Source organism: Schistocerca serialis, chromosome 2 (assembly GCF_023864345.2).
Source record: "Schistocerca serialis cubense isolate TAMUIC-IGC-003099 chromosome 2, iqSchSeri2.2, whole genome shotgun sequence".
Taxonomy (NCBI): Eukaryota; Metazoa; Arthropoda; class Insecta; order Orthoptera; family Acrididae; genus Schistocerca; species Schistocerca serialis.
Window position 1 is genome coordinate 437,414,147 of NC_064639.1, and position 19,057 is coordinate 437,433,203.

The following is a 19,057-nucleotide window of genomic DNA, read 5'->3' on the forward strand; positions in this document are numbered from 1 at the left end:
TTTATTTTAGTTAGGAGCTTTTTGAATACTTCTGTGGCAGAGTACATGACTCTACTCTGAACCCTAGGTGAGCAGGCAAAGCCTACATGAAAATTATTTTTTGTCTTGCCTTGTATTGTGATTGTGTACATCACTTTTCACCTGATGCCAATTTTGTCAGCAACAAAAACCATTAGTAAGTAAATGTATTGTGAGGTCTGCCAAGATCTGTAGAAAGATCTACAGAAAGTCTCTACATGTATACAGATATCTACTTTACACGTTGTTCTTACTGCTCACTTCTGCAGAATAAAACACTTTGCTTATGCGCAAATGGGCTGTCCCAGAAGGTGATTCCTTTGTATAGCAGGGAGACACTTCACTTATGTGAAAATGGGCTGTCCGAGAAGGTGATTCCTTTGTACAGCAGGAGTGCAACTACGCAAAATGAATTGACACTCTTGTCCAAAGGTCACAATGAGAGATGCTTTTAAGGGCAAAACATGCTGTCCTGAGCATCATTAATGTATCTTTGGTTGACACAATTTTAACTTTTGGTACAACTAAATCTTAAGAAATTTTACACAATGTGTTTCATTTAAAGTGTGACCATTAATGTCTACTACTGATTCTATCAAACCATTCCTGATGCTTTAAACGGGATAATATGAATCTTTGTGAGATTAAGACTCACATTGTTAGTTGTTAATCACTTTTAGCCCTGTTCAGGTAGCGTCTGAGCTGCAAGGTTGAGTCTGGATCTCTGGGCAGTGTGCTTGTATCATCATTGCACATTACAGTACTTGAACTGTTCTTTAAATTCGCTGGAATATCATTTGTGTAGTTCAATAACTGATTCTTGTAAGACCTTACATATTATGTACCCTGATTAAGAGGTTACTTTCATGCTTGTGATTCTGTTATACAAATAAGACTCCATCCATGTAAAAGGGATGCCATTAATGCCATAACCCTGCAGTATGCTTAGCAGTTTTTTGTGCTCCATGCAACCAAAGGTTTTGGTGAGGTTGTAAAATACATCAACAGAATATCGTTTTTTCTTTTTTAGCTCTGCCAGCAGTTTATTTGTAAGGGCCTATATCTCTGTCTCTGTGAAAAATCCTCTATTAAAGCCAAGTTGAGAAACAGTCTACAAGATATGCTTTGTTAAATGAGTCAATATTCTGCTACGGGCAACTCTCTTAAACACTTTTGAAAAGAGCAGAAGAAGTGAAACAGGTATCTAATTAGAGGTGATTTGCTTATTTCCAGTTTTATAGGAAGATGTTATTACATCATGTTTAAGTATGTCATGGAATGTTTCCTGAACCATTGATGGATTAGTAAGTCAGCACAATATATTACTATTCCACTAAAAACATCATTGTGGCCAGCAGGAATACTACTTTTTAGTGATCTGATAAATTCTGTAATCTCTACGAGTCTTGGAAAATGTCAGTTGGTGGTACATGCATTGTTTACACAAGTAACTCAGTACATCTCGATTTGGTTGTTTACTAGTATGTGTGTGATATGAGGAAGTAATCATACTATTAGATGGGCAGTGATTTGGAATTGTCACCATTTCTGCAAGAGTAATTTTCTGGGAGTTCATTTTCATTTGGATCACTATTGTTGCTGGGGTCTTGTTTTTGCCTTATTCTAAGAGTGTTTTATTGTTTGGTTATGAGTTTTGCAATTTTAATAACAGACTAAATGATTTTATGGTACTGGTGATAATGAAGTTTCAACTCCTCATTACAGCTTCTTGTCTGAATTAGGTAGAGCTCTTCCCTCCGAGCACAAGATTTTTTTAATCCCAGGAGATACCTGTTGCTTAATCTTGTTTCTGTTTTATTTTACCTCATTTGTTTTAAGGGGAAACAAGACACATAGTGCTGCAGAGATATGTTCAAGAAAGAGTTAAATTCTCCACTTACAGAATCTGCTTTGTAAATTTCTCCCTAACACTGTGATTCAGTCATTATTTATGGCTCTGTGCCACAAAAATTTTTGTTTGTGGACTGTACCTAATCAGACTGTATATTTTACTGTCAACATTTGGCCATCGTATTGTCAATGGCTATTGCTATATGTCCTTCAATCATTGTAGGGAATATTACTGTGACAATTAATCAAAAGCTGGACATTAACAACTCTGGGTGTTTTCAATGTGAACATCCTTACAGAAAATCAATATTAAAATCTCCACAAACTATGATTCTCTAGTTAAGTCTATTTATCCTTATTAAAACCATTTTTGGCTGCTTTCTGAAGCTTAAGATACTGTCTACTGGTGACCTGTAAATTCTCAGTACTTACAAGTTTGTGTCTTTCCAGATTCATTACTGTGGCACAGAATTCAGAAAAACATTTCAACACAATATTAGTCAACCTGAAGGACTTGGGTCTTAACTCCACTTTTTGCATTTATATACACTCTCCCTTTCTTTTTATTGGTTCTACAGCAGTGTGATATTAGCTTGCATTCATAATGCTGAATCTTTTCAATTTCATTAATTTCCATGCGATGTTCTGATATGCATAAAAAGTCATATCCTTGGTTTTTTAGAAGGTGCAGTATTTTGTGGTACTAATAGCTGTTCGAACAGTAATCATATTTACATGACGTGTTCCCAGTTGTGAATATGGACAACCATCAGCTGCATACTGGAAAGGCAACAAAGAAAATTTGTGCCAGACCGGGACTCACACAGATTTCCCACTTATTGCAAAAGTAGCCTTACCTCTTGCATATCTGAGCACAACTAATGGCTGGACCCAAACTTCCATATATCATCAACTGTGTGTCTGCAGCTCAGTATAAGCAAGAAATCTAGATTCGAGTCCTGTTCTGGCACAGTATACAGCTGATAGTTGTCCATCTTCACAACTGCAGATACATTTCACATATTTCATGGTGGCTGTAGCCACCGCAGAGCCTCTACCTTTGAACATGCATGCATGTCCGAAGGAACATTGCATCATAATTCGGAATAACATAGGCACTGCAATACCATCGTATCGTAACCATATTTATTCTGCAGCTCACGCCTTTAGGCTGAATTTATCAAAATAAGCCTCAGGAGCACATTGTAAATCACTGAGATAGGATGGATATTGCTGTTCTGCAAACACTACTCCACAGCCTTAATATATTTACAATACAGCATTGTGGAACCATCAAGAGCTGTTGTGCTGTACATTTACTCACAAAGATCCAGTTTCAGGCAAAGTGGCTATCTTCAAGTCTTGAATTAACACTACATCACTTTAAAGGATGGTACCTTGGTGTCAAATAGCTATTTGTTTTTTGTTGCAACATCTCTCGCAATACATGCATCTACAATATTATATAATTTTTTTGGTCACCAAGTGCAAGATTGGCAGAAGATTACAATGTTCATCATACTGTCTGGTAAAAATCATATTTTATTTTGACAAGATTATTATTTTTTTGATTGGCAATGATGCAGAGATTAATGAACTCCACACATGCTTCAGTGACATGCACAGTAACCTTACATTTACAATGGAAATGCAAGATGAATTTTTTGGCTTAAGGCTTAGTAATGATAATGGAACACATGCATTTAACATATACGGCAGGCCACTCATAATGGATAACATTATTCATATGTCCTTTTATCATCCTTTAACTCACAAAAAGAACGTTTTCCATGCAGTGGTCCAAAGTGTGTTAATATTCTCATCATCAAAGCACAGAGAAAGAAAAAGAACATACTACTCTTCATCACATTGTTATCAATAACTGATTTGGGCCAAACATCATAGAGAGATCTTTCAACAATAAGTTGAACAAGATAAATGATAAAGTGTTTAGAGAAATAACACAGAAAGTATATCACCAATGAAATAAAAAGCTACACTTCTCTTTGTTACCATACTGAGGAAAAATTACAGACAAAATTGGTCAAATTTTTCATAAAACCAATGTGAAAATGGATTACTGAACATAAAACTGACTTAAGGCAAACACTCTACATGGTACTGACAAAACCAGTTTTATTTGACAGGGCATATATATATATAAAATACAGCGATGAGATTGTAATTAATATTATATTAGCCAAACAGGACAAAAAATTTGAATTAGGTACAACAATCATATCAATATGTATGAAAGTGACCAGTCCACATTTAGCATTCTTTTTTTTATATAGATTTCAATGATATCCTCATGGGATCCTAAAATATTTCATCTTGATCTATTTCCTCCCTCTAGGTTTTGTATAAATAGTTACTTAAGGAAAAAAGCAGATACCACTACTTCCAATGTTTTTTGACACAACTTTGAGCAGACAATATTCTAAACAATGGAATGGACTGCTGGTTTTTTCAGCTGGTGGTGGTTGAAAAATTTATATGATATTAGATGGATGAACAGCTTTTGCTGGTTCCATGTGCCATTATTTGGATATTGCTTTGGTCAGGCTCACTGCTTCTGGAAATTAGATGTGCAAGTAGCCTCTTGCCAGTTGCATACCATGCCATAGATATACAACAGATGCATATACAACTAAAATGGAAAATCCTGGATGGAGCAGTACATAAAATAAAGGAAAGGCAATCACTCATCAATAGCAGATCAATGTATAGAGTTCAGAGACAAGTAACGGCATATGGAGTTCAGAGGCAAGTAACGGCAGACAGCATTCATATTAGCTTTTGAACTTTTCATAGCAAGATTGATTATTGATACTTGGTCATTGAAAGCAGTTGCCTGAGCTGCTTTCACAAAGTGAATACCGATAATCAGTCTCACAATGGCCATGGAAATATACTTCTGGATGTCTGTGTGTGTGTGAATATGTGTACTTTTGCTGGAAAAAGTGCAAGAGCAAGAGCTGGAAAGCTCATGTGAACACTGTTTGCTGTTAAGTGTGCCTGTGCTCCATGCAGTTGTCAGGTATAGGTGAGTGATTGTCTTTCCTTTATTTTATTTATAGATGCATGTACGTGTAACAGATGCTACAACTAAAAGCAACTATGTATTTGGTTTATTACTGGTTTTTGGTTTTATAATTCATTTTTATGGGAGCACTATTACTGTTCTTAAAATACAACATACTGTCTTGTAAGCATAGCTATGTGACACTGATGCAGTTCCAAGTATCTACAAGGCACATATTCAGTGATCCTGCATGTTAACAAGATGGTATGAAGTATCATCCACTGTTCAACTTTCAGCGGTTAGTTTGGAAAAAAATGATGAACATTATAGGGTGTAAGACTTTCACATGCAGCAAGTGTGCCTCCATAATAAAGGGAGTGATTGCTAACTGCTGATTTATTCTGTCATCATTTTTACTGATGAAGCTGCTTTCAATTGTGATGGTATCAGTGTCTGTAATTCACATTGGAGTTAAAAGGTTGAAAGTATTAATGGTAATATACATGACAATGTGAACATATTTCTAGCATTGTCTTCCCATTGTTTTCTACCCTATCATATTCATAGGCTGCTATTTTAAGACATGTGTATGATTTTGAGATTGTGTGTGCTCTTTTAAGTTGACTGATTCTGTCAGCACTGATTAAATGTAACAGTATTTATTCATAAATGGTTGACTGGAGCTCAAGGTGTACAATGTTACTGGTTATATTCTTGTGTACTCTCATGGATAAAGAATGAAGCCTACAGTGTAAACTTAAATAACTACTCGTATTCTCATATGAGGACAACAAATTAGCACCACAGGAGCTGCGCATACTAGTGCAGAGAAATCTGAAAATCAGTTTGGAAGTTTTTTGAATTTGAACTTTGGAAATCATTCAGTTGCTTTGCAACCAATACTCAGTGTAGGTAAATTCAGATGGTTGTAGCTTCTGATCTAATAAAAATTGGACTTTTTTTTCAAACCGTTTGCTCAAAAAACTCCTAAATATTTTGCTCTTTCTTAAATATCCTCCAGACTTGTAAATGCTGCTCCCTTGTGCATGCTTAAAATATGGACTATAATAACACTGTTCAGTAGTTTTCAACTTCATACACAACATTATTGCTCTTACAATTAAATAAAAATCAATGACAGCTGTACCTACAGCATCGTGGCATGGAGCTGTTGTAGCATTCTCCCACGTGAAACAAAGTATGTTAGCTTTGTCACATTTGCTATGAAGCTTCAGAAATGTGGAGCATACTTTGCCTTTTTTGTCAACTGTGACCAGCACACATGATTCTGAAGTAGTGTACTTCATCTCCCTGTGCAAGAACAGATGTATAAGTAACATCCAAAAGCTGTTCATTTTTACATGAGTATATTTCACAACAGATTTTAATACTCCCACAAAGCCTATCTGTACTATTTTAATAATAATGTCCTGTAAAATGTTGTGGTGTACAGGTACGTGGAAAACCATGTAACAGGAACAAATGTGTGTTTATATGAGTTAGTTAGTTAGTTTCTTGTTCCATGGATCATTTATACAATTAATTATAATGATGTGGAAAAAGTCATTTTACATTCACAGTGTACTTCCATATGTAAATATGGCTACATTCTGACCATTTACATTAAAAAAAATACAGTTGTGAGTTAGTAATTTCTACTTATCACCTTATACGCAGTCATTACAAAAATAGAAATTTTTCTACAGAATAGGAGGAATTGTCAAGGAGAGAATGTTTCACTTTTGTTTTTAAATTTAGCTTTGATGTCCGTAAGACATTTTATGCCATTGAGCAACTGATTAAAAATTTTGGTGGCAGCATTTTGCACCCCTTTTTGTGCTTAATTCAACCTTAATGTGGAGTAATGAATATCTTTTTTTTCTTCTGGTCCACCATTGTTTCTTTTGAACTGCAGTGGATTATTTACAACAAACTTCATAAGGGAATATGTATACTGTAAAGCAGCATTAAAAATGCCTAACTCTTTAAACAGATGTCTACAATATGATCATATGCGAGCATTACATATTATACTTACAGCACATTTCTGAGCAATGAACACTTTTTTTCTAAAAGATGAATTACCCCAGAATATTATTCCATATGATGTTACTGAATAAAAATATGTGGAACATGGCAACATAATGATTTCCCTCTCTGCAAGATTTGCAATGATTTGTAGTGCAAATGTGGTTGAACTAAGTTGTTTTAGGAGTTCCAGTCCTTCTTATTTGAATTCTCATCAGCATGGATACCTAAAAATTTTGAAGTTTGCACCCTACTTATTATTTTCTCACCATGTATTACACTTACCATAGATGTTGTAGCTATAGATTAGCAGTATTGAATGTGTTGTGTCTTTCTGAAATTGAGAGTGAGATCATTAACAGAACACCAATCAATAATACATTTAAGAACATTATTTGCCATTTCTTCTGTTGCTATAAGTATGTTTGGATTTATTACAGTGCTATTGTCATCCACAAAAAGAACCAATTCTGCTTCTTGTCTATTGTTGACATATAAGAGAAACGATAGAACTGAGACTGAGTCTTGTGGAATCCCCCAGGTGATTTCTCCTGTCAGAAGAATTTCCCCTGTGTACATTACATTGTTTGAATTATTAAGTAGAACTTTCTCCATTCTTATAGCTAGGTATGACATTATCCACTGGTTGTCTATACCAGCAATTCCATTAAACCTCAGTTCATCAGGAGAATTTTGTGATTCACACAGTCGAATGCCTTAGATACATTACAAAAAATGCCAACTGGTTCTATTTTGTTACTTAGTGCTTGTAAAATGTAGTGAGTGAATGTGCAAATGGCATTCTCAGTTGAGCAACAGTTCTGAAATTTATACTGTGATTTACTGAGGATATTATTTTTGCTCAGGTGGAATACTGTTCTAGAATGACCTTCTCAAAAATTTTGGAAAATGATGTTTATAGTGAAACAGATAGGTAGTTATTGACATCTCTCCTACCCACTGTTTCAAGAAGGGGTTTAACAATAGTGGTAGTATATTTCAATCTCTCTGGAAAAATGCCTTGAGTCAGTATATTGTATTGTATGCAACTGGGGACCTAGAAATGACGGAGAGGCTTTGTCCCTGTCGTAGCCCTCGGTGATTCACAACCCCTCAACAGGCTACAGCAATCCACTCACCCCACCGCCGCCACACTGAACCCAAGGTTATTATGTGGTTTGGCTCCCAGTGGACCCCCCCCCCCCCCCCCAAACATGGTAAAGGAATTATGGTGTACGCGTATATGGAGACAGTGTTTGTGCACCAATCGCTGACATAGTGTAGCTGAGGCGGAATAAGGGGAACCAGCCCGCATTGTCCAACGCAGATGGAAAACTGCCTTAAAAACCATCCACAGACTGGCTGGTACACCGGACCTCAACACTAATACGCCGGGCAGATTCGTGCCGGGAACAGGCACGCCTTCCTGGCCAGAAAGCAGTGCATTAGACCACACAGCTAACTGGGTGAGCCTTGAGTTATTGATGCATTAGGTATTTCAGAAAAGACAGTGCTTATTGTGTGGGAGGAAGTCTTTAGTACTCCATTGGAAACATTATCAAATACAGATGAGCTTTCATTTTTGAGAGAACATATAATTTTCTTAATTTCAGGAGGATAAGTTGGTGAGACTGCCATATCATTGAATTTTATGTAAGTTGCACACCTGCCACCTGTGACTGATGATTTACAGTCCACCAATAAATTAATAGTGTTATTATCTAGTTCTGTTACTTCTTTTCCTCTTTCTCATTTTACTACATTCCATACAACCTTAAATCTGTTGTTGGAATTACTGGTTTGTGGCATAATGTGCATGTTCCTTTACTTTATAGTAACTTTTCTCGGTAATGCTGAGTAGCTTTGTAGTGCAGAACTACTGAAGGATCTTTACTTGTTCTTGCCAACAGATAAATTTCTGTTTTCCTTTCACTTTGATCCCCCCTAGTAGTCCATAGTTTTTTACATCACATTTAGTGTCCTTTCTGATTAGCTTATGTAGAATACTATTTTTAAAAAATGATATGATTTTATCGTGGAACAGACTAAATTTTAAGTCAGCATTTGGTTCATTATAAATTTCACCCCAGGTCATCTCATTTAAACTGTTCATATTTTCACAAGGTGGTCCATAGATTCCATAGTTAAGGAGGGCTTTCAGGTATGTGGAACAAGTGAAGTTATACAATAGAAAGCAGGAGCAGTGATTGCAGGATACTTATAGCAACTATGTGCACATAAGAGCGAATCCATTAATATATAATTTGTATTTTAAAATATCCATGACTTGACATGAGAACAGTAATTGCACTTTTATGTATTCTACACTGCTCTCTAACTTGTGTAGAAGGTTTTTGTCTCAACAATCTACACAGGATAACATTTCTTCTCATTTTATTTTGCATGATATTTTTGAACAGTTTTTATTTATGTTTCAATGCTAATTTAAAATGAGAAAACAATTTTCCCTGCATGCTGTAACATTCATTCAGTTTAAAACATCAGTTTTTGCTAAAAAGGTTGTGCTGTGACTTAGAATCCATTTTATCCACCAGTAAAGCATCACAGTTTAGACTTTTTTCTCAGGATAAGAGCAATTTGTTTATTGTGCTGACATTCAAGGTATTCTCAGCAGACTTGGTGTAGCCTATAGATGTCTGGTGATTATTTCTCGATAGTCTCAAGAGCATTCTCTTGCCCAACAGGAATTTCTTGCATACTGGTTACAGTTGTCACCTGATGCATTTGAGAGAAGAATCCTGTGTGGGCAATAGAGAGAGGCTTCATTAATTATGCATGCTACCTGTGCAAGTGGGGTGCCTGAGCTCTAGATAAACACCAGATACACAAGGAGAGGCCTTTCTGTGGAACTCTGTAAAGAGGGATGCCAAATATTCCTAATGAACCAGTAATTATCTGAGACAGAATAAATTTTGCTGTATTTCACATCAAGGGTAGACTATTAAATCTGTTCATTGGGGAATGGAATTCTGCTGTGATTCCTTCTTTTAACGATGAAGAAGATCATTGTGGAAGTATTAAATGAAGGTAATATTTGTCCTTTGAAGAACTTATCACGGAGGTGAATAACAAACAGGCAAACAGGGAGAAGGCAAAATGAGTTCCTATTAAAAATTATGTAAAAAGTTTTGGATAGCAAAAGGACAGCTACAAGTGCATTTAATTTTCTCTACAGCCAATTGAATCAGTTCAATGAAGACCTTGCAGCTGTTAGTGATAAACTCTCTCTCTCTCTCTCTCTCTCTCTCTCTCTCTCTCTCTCTCTCTCTCTCTTTCCCACTCAATCAGTCTCTCAGATTGTTTACACTAACATTAATTCACAACAGTAGCCATCAGTGCAACAAAACATTTGTTTTGAGTGCTATCTATTGCAGATTTAACAGTCAACACATGAAATGCTGTTTATCAGTTGATGGTGCTCTAGAACTTTGTATCTCAACCTCGGGATTTGTAGTCTAATACTTCCTCACTGGGACATCAAGTCAGAAAGTGATATCATATGTTTACAAAGAGTGAAAAACTATCACAAGTGTTTGATTTGTTCTAGTGACAGCCTACAGAATGATTTCTGTTAACTTATATTGCTATTTTCATACCATGTTTTATGAACCTCTGTTCTATAAGAACTGGATTGGATTTAAAAAAATTAAGTAACTGTTTTTATGTACAATATTAGTAGCAACTGTCAAAAGCATAACAGAAAGTCAGTTAGCAAAGAAGAGAAATTACCTGTTCACGTATAAGTCGGGCAGTTGGAGAGGATGTACATGTTTCGTAAGATTGGCTGGCTGCCTCATGTGAAACATGGTATGAGTGCCTAAGTCAATCACAGAATCAATTATACTTGTCTGTTCATTTGGTCCCTGGACATTCAGTTCTGGCCTGGGACAGCCCATTAGCACTCCTAGGCCTTGATCCACTGAAAGAAGGCTGCAAAATATCATCACACTTTTAATCCAAGGAGCTTCACAAGTCTATGTAAAATATGGCTTTGTTTATTCAACATAGTATGTAAATAAGTAACAAGTAACAGGTGTTTTTTGTTGTTTTGCAAAGTAAAAAACATCTTGTAGAATAATCCAGAGCTAGTGATATACGAGGGTTGGAACTTAAATAGTGGCAACTATTTATTCGCAACTGATACAAAAGAGTTACATGTTTGCACCTGTTACTGTCCTTCAAAGTAGTCACCAGCATTATGTAGAACCCATTCCCAGTGATGTGGGAGGCATAGTATACTGTCAGCAGAGCCTGTTCTGCTGATGGTGCGAATGGAACAGTCTACTGCCTGTCTAATCTCTGGAACAGTTCTGAAGCAAATGCCACGAAGTGGTTCTATCATCTTCAGAATCAAATGAAAGTCACAAGGTCTTAAGTCCAGGGAGTATGGTGGATGATACAGTACTTCCCAGTCCCATGGACCACACAGAGAGTGCTGTATGTACCTGCGCATTGTCATGCAAAATGATGGGTGGGTTGCACAGAAAATGTTGCCGCTTCTTTCACAAAGCTGGTCGCAGGTGATACTCCAAAAATGAACAGTAATACTGTGCATTGATGGTCTGCCATGGAGGAACATAATGCATTAGGATAACACCATCACAGCCGTACATGAGAATCACCATAACTTTAGACCTCTCCATTCGCACCATCAACAGAACAGGCTCTTCTAACGGTGGTATATTATGCTGTCCAAATCGCTGGCAATGGGTTCTACACAATGTTGGTGACTACTTTGAAGGACAGTAACAGGTGCAAACATGTATCTCTTTTGTACTGGTTGTGAATAAATAGTTGCCACAATTTAAGTTCCAGCCTTTGTATTTATTGGGACTTAATGATAAACTGAAACTTTTGATAAATATGGGAAAACAAATTCTAAGTCTCTCACAACTCAGAATTGAGAGTGTGGGAAGTAGTTTTATGTATTTATTTATTTTCTCAGGTTCAGTGGAACCACCTGAGATAAAGTTAGACAGTTGTGGAGCAAGTTACTACCTGCACGACTCACAGAATCTTTCATTTTCGATGGTTTTTTCCACAGTTTTGTAAATTATAGAAGTGACATCATGTAACACCATAAGCTGTTGCTCAATTTGTTCTTCGGTGTGCAGCTGGTTCTAATCAAAAACTGTTGTCCAGTTGTCAACAAAAATCTGGAAGTATTGCTTATATTTTTATTACAATGCCCAAACATCCTTTTCACCTGAAAATTTTCTGGGTCCATGTCATGCACTGAACAAGTGCTGGATAGTGGTCTTTGACTAGAACTGGTTGCTCAATAGAAAATGTATTCAAGAGCAGTTTAAGGTTATGGGAAACGGGAATACAGATAACTGTATACGCAACAAACTGTTCCCATAAATGTCTATACATACAAATATTTCAGCACAAAGAAAGATACACGTGTACACTGTACAAGGTACAAAGGCTGACTGGAACATTAACATGGCAGCTTGTCAGAGTTCAAAGACCATGCTTTACGTGGGCAATGTGACCTATTGACACCACACAGCCCCCCCCCCCCCCCGCCACCCCCACCCCGCAATATGGAGTTATGGCCTGTGAGGCCTGAGGGGAGGTTGTGTGGGCGTTGGCACTGGAGTGAGTAGTGCAAGGTGGCAGGCACACGACTGGAAGCTCCATCTCAGTCAGGGCGGCGTGCCAAGGTGCGGTGATGGGCTGCAGGTCCACATTGTAATCAGACAGCCAGCGGGGGCAGACGATGCGTTGGCCGGCCTGGGAGTAGAGGCGGTGGGAGGGGTGTAGCATGCGAGCATGCCTGCCCCTAATGCAGATCAAGCCGTCCGAGGAGATGAACGCACGAACTCTCGATGGATCGCACTCTCAGGTGAGGGACAGGCAATGCACTATCTTGAGATTTAGTTCCTTGTTGAGTGTCGAGTCTACAGTGTCTGTAAGGACCATGAGCACATGGTCATCGAAAGCGACAATAGACACATCGTCGATGTGGTTAGGTGGTACATTGCAGTGCAAGTTGAAAGTCGGGTAGCAAGTCTCTCCATTAGATAAAACTTTATCAAAACTTGCACATGAGGTTGATGACGACATGCATGGGAAACCCATGAACTGTGATGATGAATCATCGGAAGAACAAGATCCTACCATGGAATGAGCTAACTCATCATCAGGCTTGGCAATGGAAGATTTGTCCGGATGGTACGACTAGGACAGCAGAGGGGCATCGGAGTCCATGAAAACAGGATTGAGCCTGTGTAGCGAAATGGTCTGCAGGCGATCTTTTGTTGAGTGAGTGCGGTTGGCACATAAGTGTCCAGTGGGGAATGACTGACAGGCAGGTGTAGCCGTGCATGCCTGAAGTGGGTGTGCATTCTACTAGTAAAGTGTGGGGAGGTGGGGAAATCCCCAGGTAGAACCGGGCTCTCACCAAAAACGAAATCGGAGATGGTTCCTTGTAAGTCAGGTTTAAAGGTTGAATGGAGACCGAGTAACACCCTAGGAAGTGCCTCAGACTAGAGGCAGTCATGGCACCTGAGTGCTGTTTTAAGGGTGCGGTGCCATAATTCTACTAAACTGTTGCTTTGTGGGTGGTAGGTTGTTGTATGAATTTTTTTAACATAGCAGAGGTTACATAGAATTGTGAAAAGTGCAGACTCAAACTGTTGACCCTGGCTGGTGGTGATGGTGAACGATCCATGATGAGATGAATCCCTTGGGCATGGTTTCTGCTGTGATGTTGGGTAAAGGAACAACTTCCACCCAACGAGACATGCGGTAGATTGTGGAGAGGACATATCTGTGGCCCTCTGATGGTGGCAGACGGCCAATAAAGTTGATATGTACACGATGAAAATGATCTTGCCAAGGGGGGGGGGGGCATCCGATTTTGTTGTGTTGGCAGGAAATGCAGCTGTGTGCCCAGGTTTGACAGTCCTGCTTAACATTATTCCAAACAAAATGCTCAGTGTCAAAGGATTGTGGTGGCGTGCACGCCAGGATGGGCGAGGTTACGCATGGCGTCGAAGGCTTGTCGGAGCAACGGCCACAGCGTGCCGGTAGAAGAGTTGCACCACACTTTGTCCGAAACGCCGGGGAACTTGGCTTTGGTAAACACAGGCGATGTCTGAGGATCCATGAGGAGAGCTTGAGATTCTTCATCAGAGGCCTGGAAAGTGGCGAGGTTGTATAAATCGATGATGTGTGAGACAGTATTTATCAGTGAAAAAAAAAAATCAGTGGGGATGTTTTCCACGCCTTTGATGTAGTGTACGTCCATAGTAAATTGAGAGACCAAGTTGAAGTGGCGGAAACGCCGAAGGGGTGGGTCCTTGGGAGGGTTGCAGAAGGCGTCCGCCAGTGGTTTGTGGTCAGTAAGAATGAAGAAAGAACGGCCCTCGATGTCAGGGCAAAAGTGTTTGACGGCTTCACAGACCACCAGAAGTTCTCCATTAAAAGCGTAATATTTTTTCTGTGCTGTAGACGGTTTTGTAGAGAAGAAATGAAGGGGTGAAACCATGTCACCTTTGTGTTGCTGTAATACTGCCCTGAACGCAATGTTGCTGGCATCCGTAGTGACGAACAACTCGGCTGTCGGATGGGGTGGGCGAGTACAATGGTGTGAGCAAACACTGTCTTTAGAGCCCTGAAGGACTCTAGCATAGGTTCATTCCAACGGACTGGCTTAAAGCCCAAAGCCTGTTTGCCGGACAGTGAGTCCGTCAGGGGCAGTGAGTCCGTCAGGGGGACCTGCACAGCAGCAGCAGAAAGTAGATGTTGGCGGTAGTAATTTATAATACCCAGGAAACGTCGGAGTTCTTTGTACGTAGCTGGGGTTGCCAATGATGTGATAGCCTGCACGCAGGATTTGGGAGGCTGTATTCCGTCTGCGGAGACGGTGTAGCCCAAAAATGTCACAGAAGACTGGCGCAATTGGAATTTATCTTTGTTGATCTCTGTTGGAGTTCAAGGTCTGGAGGACCTGGGATAAATGATCTTCATGGTTCTCAGTCGACTTGCTGAAAATGAGGATGTCATCCAGGTATGCAAAGCTGAACTCGAACTGTCATAAGATTGAATCAATGAAACGTTGCCACATTTTTGTTGCATTATTTAAGCTGAATGGTGTGAAGTTGTATTGGAACAAACCGAGCGGCATGATAATAGCAGTCTCTGGAATGTCTTCCGGCACTACGGGAATCTGGCAATAGGCACGTTTACAGTCAATCATTCTGAAGATTGTGGCGCCCAATAAGATATATGTGAAATCGTTTATGTTCGGCACTGGGTAATTGTCCATGATGGTGAGAGCGTTTAAGCATCTGTAATCACCACACATTCGGAAAGCACCATCGTGTTTGGTAACGAGGTGAATTGGTGAAGACCAATTGCTGTCTCAAGGCTGTAGAATGCCTGCCTCCAGAAGTTCGTTAATTTGCTGCCAGGCCGCCTGCAACTTAATGGGGTTGAGGCGTCTAACCTTATGCCTAATAGGAGGGCCAGCAGTGGTAATTATCTTGTGTGTTGTTCTGTCAGTGAGGGAAGACACTGAGAACTGCACACGAGGCTGAATAACCTCCTGACGTGAAGTTTTGGGATAAGTGGGGCGCGATGAGGAGCAGCCATTAGCGAGAGTGGGTAAAGGCAGCACGAAAGTCACATGCCTATTACGTGAGTGTGGCGTGCGCTTGTTTGGAGAGGTCAGCTGCAAGCGCAGCACGGAGTGGATCGGGGTGTGCAGTGACTGTCAGTTGTTAGCTTTGCCTTGAGTAACCGGCGAGAGAGGCGTTGGCATCGGGCGGGGAACGGCGATGGCCGCCGAATCATGTGGTCGGCGCACGAGAGAGCGAGAATGTTTACTCACACGCAGGGCGGCTGCCTGCATGGTGGGTGTGTTCGCATCGAGTGCATGACTGTCATTAGAAGCACTGTTTGAAACACATAGCACTGCACGTAGCATGCATGTGGTGGGTGCAGAGATCACTGAAAGCGAATTGTCACACACAATGAATGTTTTTGAACTAACCTGATGAGTGTCCGTGCTGGTGTCTGCTGATGAAGATCGATCAGGTGAAGGAACTGTGGACTGCAGTTGCAGCAGCGAGGTACGAGCCGTGGTGAGCTCATCAAAAGTGTGAGCAATGCCCGTGGTGAGCTCGTCAAAAGTGTGAGCAATGCGTTGTTTCAACTTGTTGTTTTGCCGACGGAGTTGTGCCACTGCATCATACTCTGACAGAAGATTAATGACGCAGGTCACAATTTTGTCCTCAAGGGTGGAGCACTTGTGAACCAAATCACATGTCGTGAAGGAAACGGAACTATGAGCATAAGTGCCTGAGCAGGATATCTGAGTGTCAGAAGGGTGGTGTAGCACTGAACCTTGGACTATGTTTGGGGAGAGTTTGTAATGGGACAAGAAATCCATACTGAGAATTGGTTAATCAACATCACCAATGTAAAAAGTACATGGGAAACGTAGAGTAGGAGATAGATGCACATAACTTTAGCAGAGCCGACAGTTTTTAATGTTGATTCATTGACAGCACAACTTTGTAGGTGAAAAAACGGGAGGAGCCAACGATGTAGGTATGATGGACATGTCAGTGCCTGTGTCGACTAGGAAAACAAGCCATGACGAAATGTTGGTCACATATAAACGACCGCTCGGCCGAGTGCAATGTTTGAGGTCGCATGTGAAGTTCCCCGCAGGACTCGGAGTCTTTTAGATCCTGTGGTCAGCGTTTGGGTGCTGGCAGGGTTATCTGCACTTCTTGGCCTCATCCCCAAAAATATTGTGCTATCAACAGTACAGATGAGCCAGATGTGGCGGTGATTGTGACAGCGAAGGAGGTTTGTCCTCATTGATCGGTTCCAGAATGTAAACCAGGATGTATGATGCTTGTGCGATTCTTGAGTGCTCGGAAAGAGGAGAGAGCGAACGAGTACTGCCCAGTGGTTTAGATGACGTGGAGGTGGAATGAGCCCTGCCTCAGCCAGCAGATGGCCGGTAAACAGGCGCCATAGTGCCAATCAGCAGTGAGAGGTGTGCTGGTTGTTTTTGTTGCAGTAGTGCATACAGCTGATCTGTGATGCAAAGGCGAGAGCTGATAGACTTGAAGGAGTGTGGTAGCAGGTGTATCTGCAGGTTGGTGGGTAACCTGGCAGACCATACCGCCCACAGGGTAATGTCTGGCATCATGTGTTCACTCACAAGCAGCCGAAGGTGGCGCCAGAGTTGTGATGGAGTGCAGTCCCCCAGGTGTTCCTCATACAGGATCTTGATTATTAATTCCTGTGGCGAGCAGCTGAGTCAGTTCAATATTGTCTTCTTGGTGAACTTGTATTTTGGCGGCGGCGGTGGCGAAAGTAGGAGGTCACAAATTAAATCTGAGTGGTCATGAAGGTGTGTGACGAGACATAGAAAGTTAGAGTTGTCATCAGTCACCTGATGTCACTCCAAAATGTGCTCCACAAGAGCAAACCATGAAACGGGGTTATCCTCCTATAAAGGAGTTAGCTTCGGCAAAATCGCCGGGGAGGGGGGCTTCGGTGTATCTCGGAAGGCCTGCTGTCCCATGGTAGGATAGGCTGTCCTGTAACCCGGCACTACTGGCTTCGACGTGTTGCTAGCAAACATGTCCCAAACAATGGCCAGTTGCAATGTCCCTGATGAACCACGGAAGCATGATGCGGCAGGCACAGTCGGTACCGTGAGAATGAACGGATGAGCAGCGCATGAGGTAGGCCTGTAAACTGAACTGGAGGTTAAAGCACAGTACCTAAAATGTGCACCTCAGAAATGATGTGGAAGGCCAGTGTAGCAGGTGCAGATGGTACTGCGGAAGGAGTGAGCAGCTGTATGGTCAGAATCAGGACCCCCCATGAGTGAGGGGGGGGGGGGGGTAGGAGGTGGGTGGTTTCGTACTTGGTGTGGCAACAGCGAGAGTTTTCTGTGCACATCGGAGATGCACCCCATGTGGTAGGACCATAAATCACTGGTGAAACCTGCTGGCAGTCACATTGTCTTGGTACAATGTTCCTGGATGGCAAAGCGCTGTTGGGTGTGCTCAAACCCACATGGTTGAGAAACTGGGCGACAGATCTGGTGGTTGAGCCTGGTGAACTTGATGTATAAAAATGTCCGTTATTAAATTTTGAGGAAGGCAAAACTGGCATAGCTTGATAGCAGTTGACTGAACGTGCATTTTGCATGAATGGCACTACTGTAACTGACATTGCGGTGCATAGAGGATCAAAGCACGTGTGCGAATTTGGGTCCCTTTGAACACTACACGAGCGATTGATTGTTACACCATTCTGGAAATCATCCACTTCACCTTTCAGATACTGGCGGGCACAGTCTGGTGACACGAAACCTGAGTCCATTGTTTGAGGTAATGGCATAACACTTGCCGTTGTAGAGCTGGAAAGTTAGAGGTTAACTTCGTTGGACATAATGAATCACTGTCCCTTAGTGGTGAAACAACTGTTGGCAGGGGATTGGAGTGGCCTGGCAGTAGTAGCTGAGCCTCCAAATCCTCAAATAAAACATTGGGTGAGGCAGCCATGGTTTTGAACATAAAACCTGTTGATTCCACACAGCCCGTGCAGAAGTCGCAGAAACTTCGGGGTCACCAATATGGGAAACGGGAGTATTTATTTATATACTTGTTCCATAGATCTGTACATGTGAGCAAGTCACTCAGATGTGGAATGTGTCAATATACATAATAAAATACATAAAGACATTGTTATAGTATTAATAACAGTGCACAAAAGTCATACTTATTAGCTTAAAAACTAGTCAACATAAATGTGAAGATAGCAGTTTCATATTTAGGGCATTATTGCATTTATTTTAACCTTGAACAGTAATCAAAACTTCCCACTTTGGGTTTAAAAGTGACCCAAAAATGGAAATGAGAAAAACAGGAATTTTTACATTAGGGCATTATTACATTAGTTTAACAGTAAACAGTGTCAAAAAATTTAAAAACATCTTTCCAATCTGGGTTTTACTTATTTCTCTGAAAGAATTCCTCTAGTGAGTAAAGTGAGGTCTCAAGTAAATAATTTTTCAAGCTACGTTTAAATACTGATGTACTACTCCTTATACTTTTGATGCTGTTGGGTAGG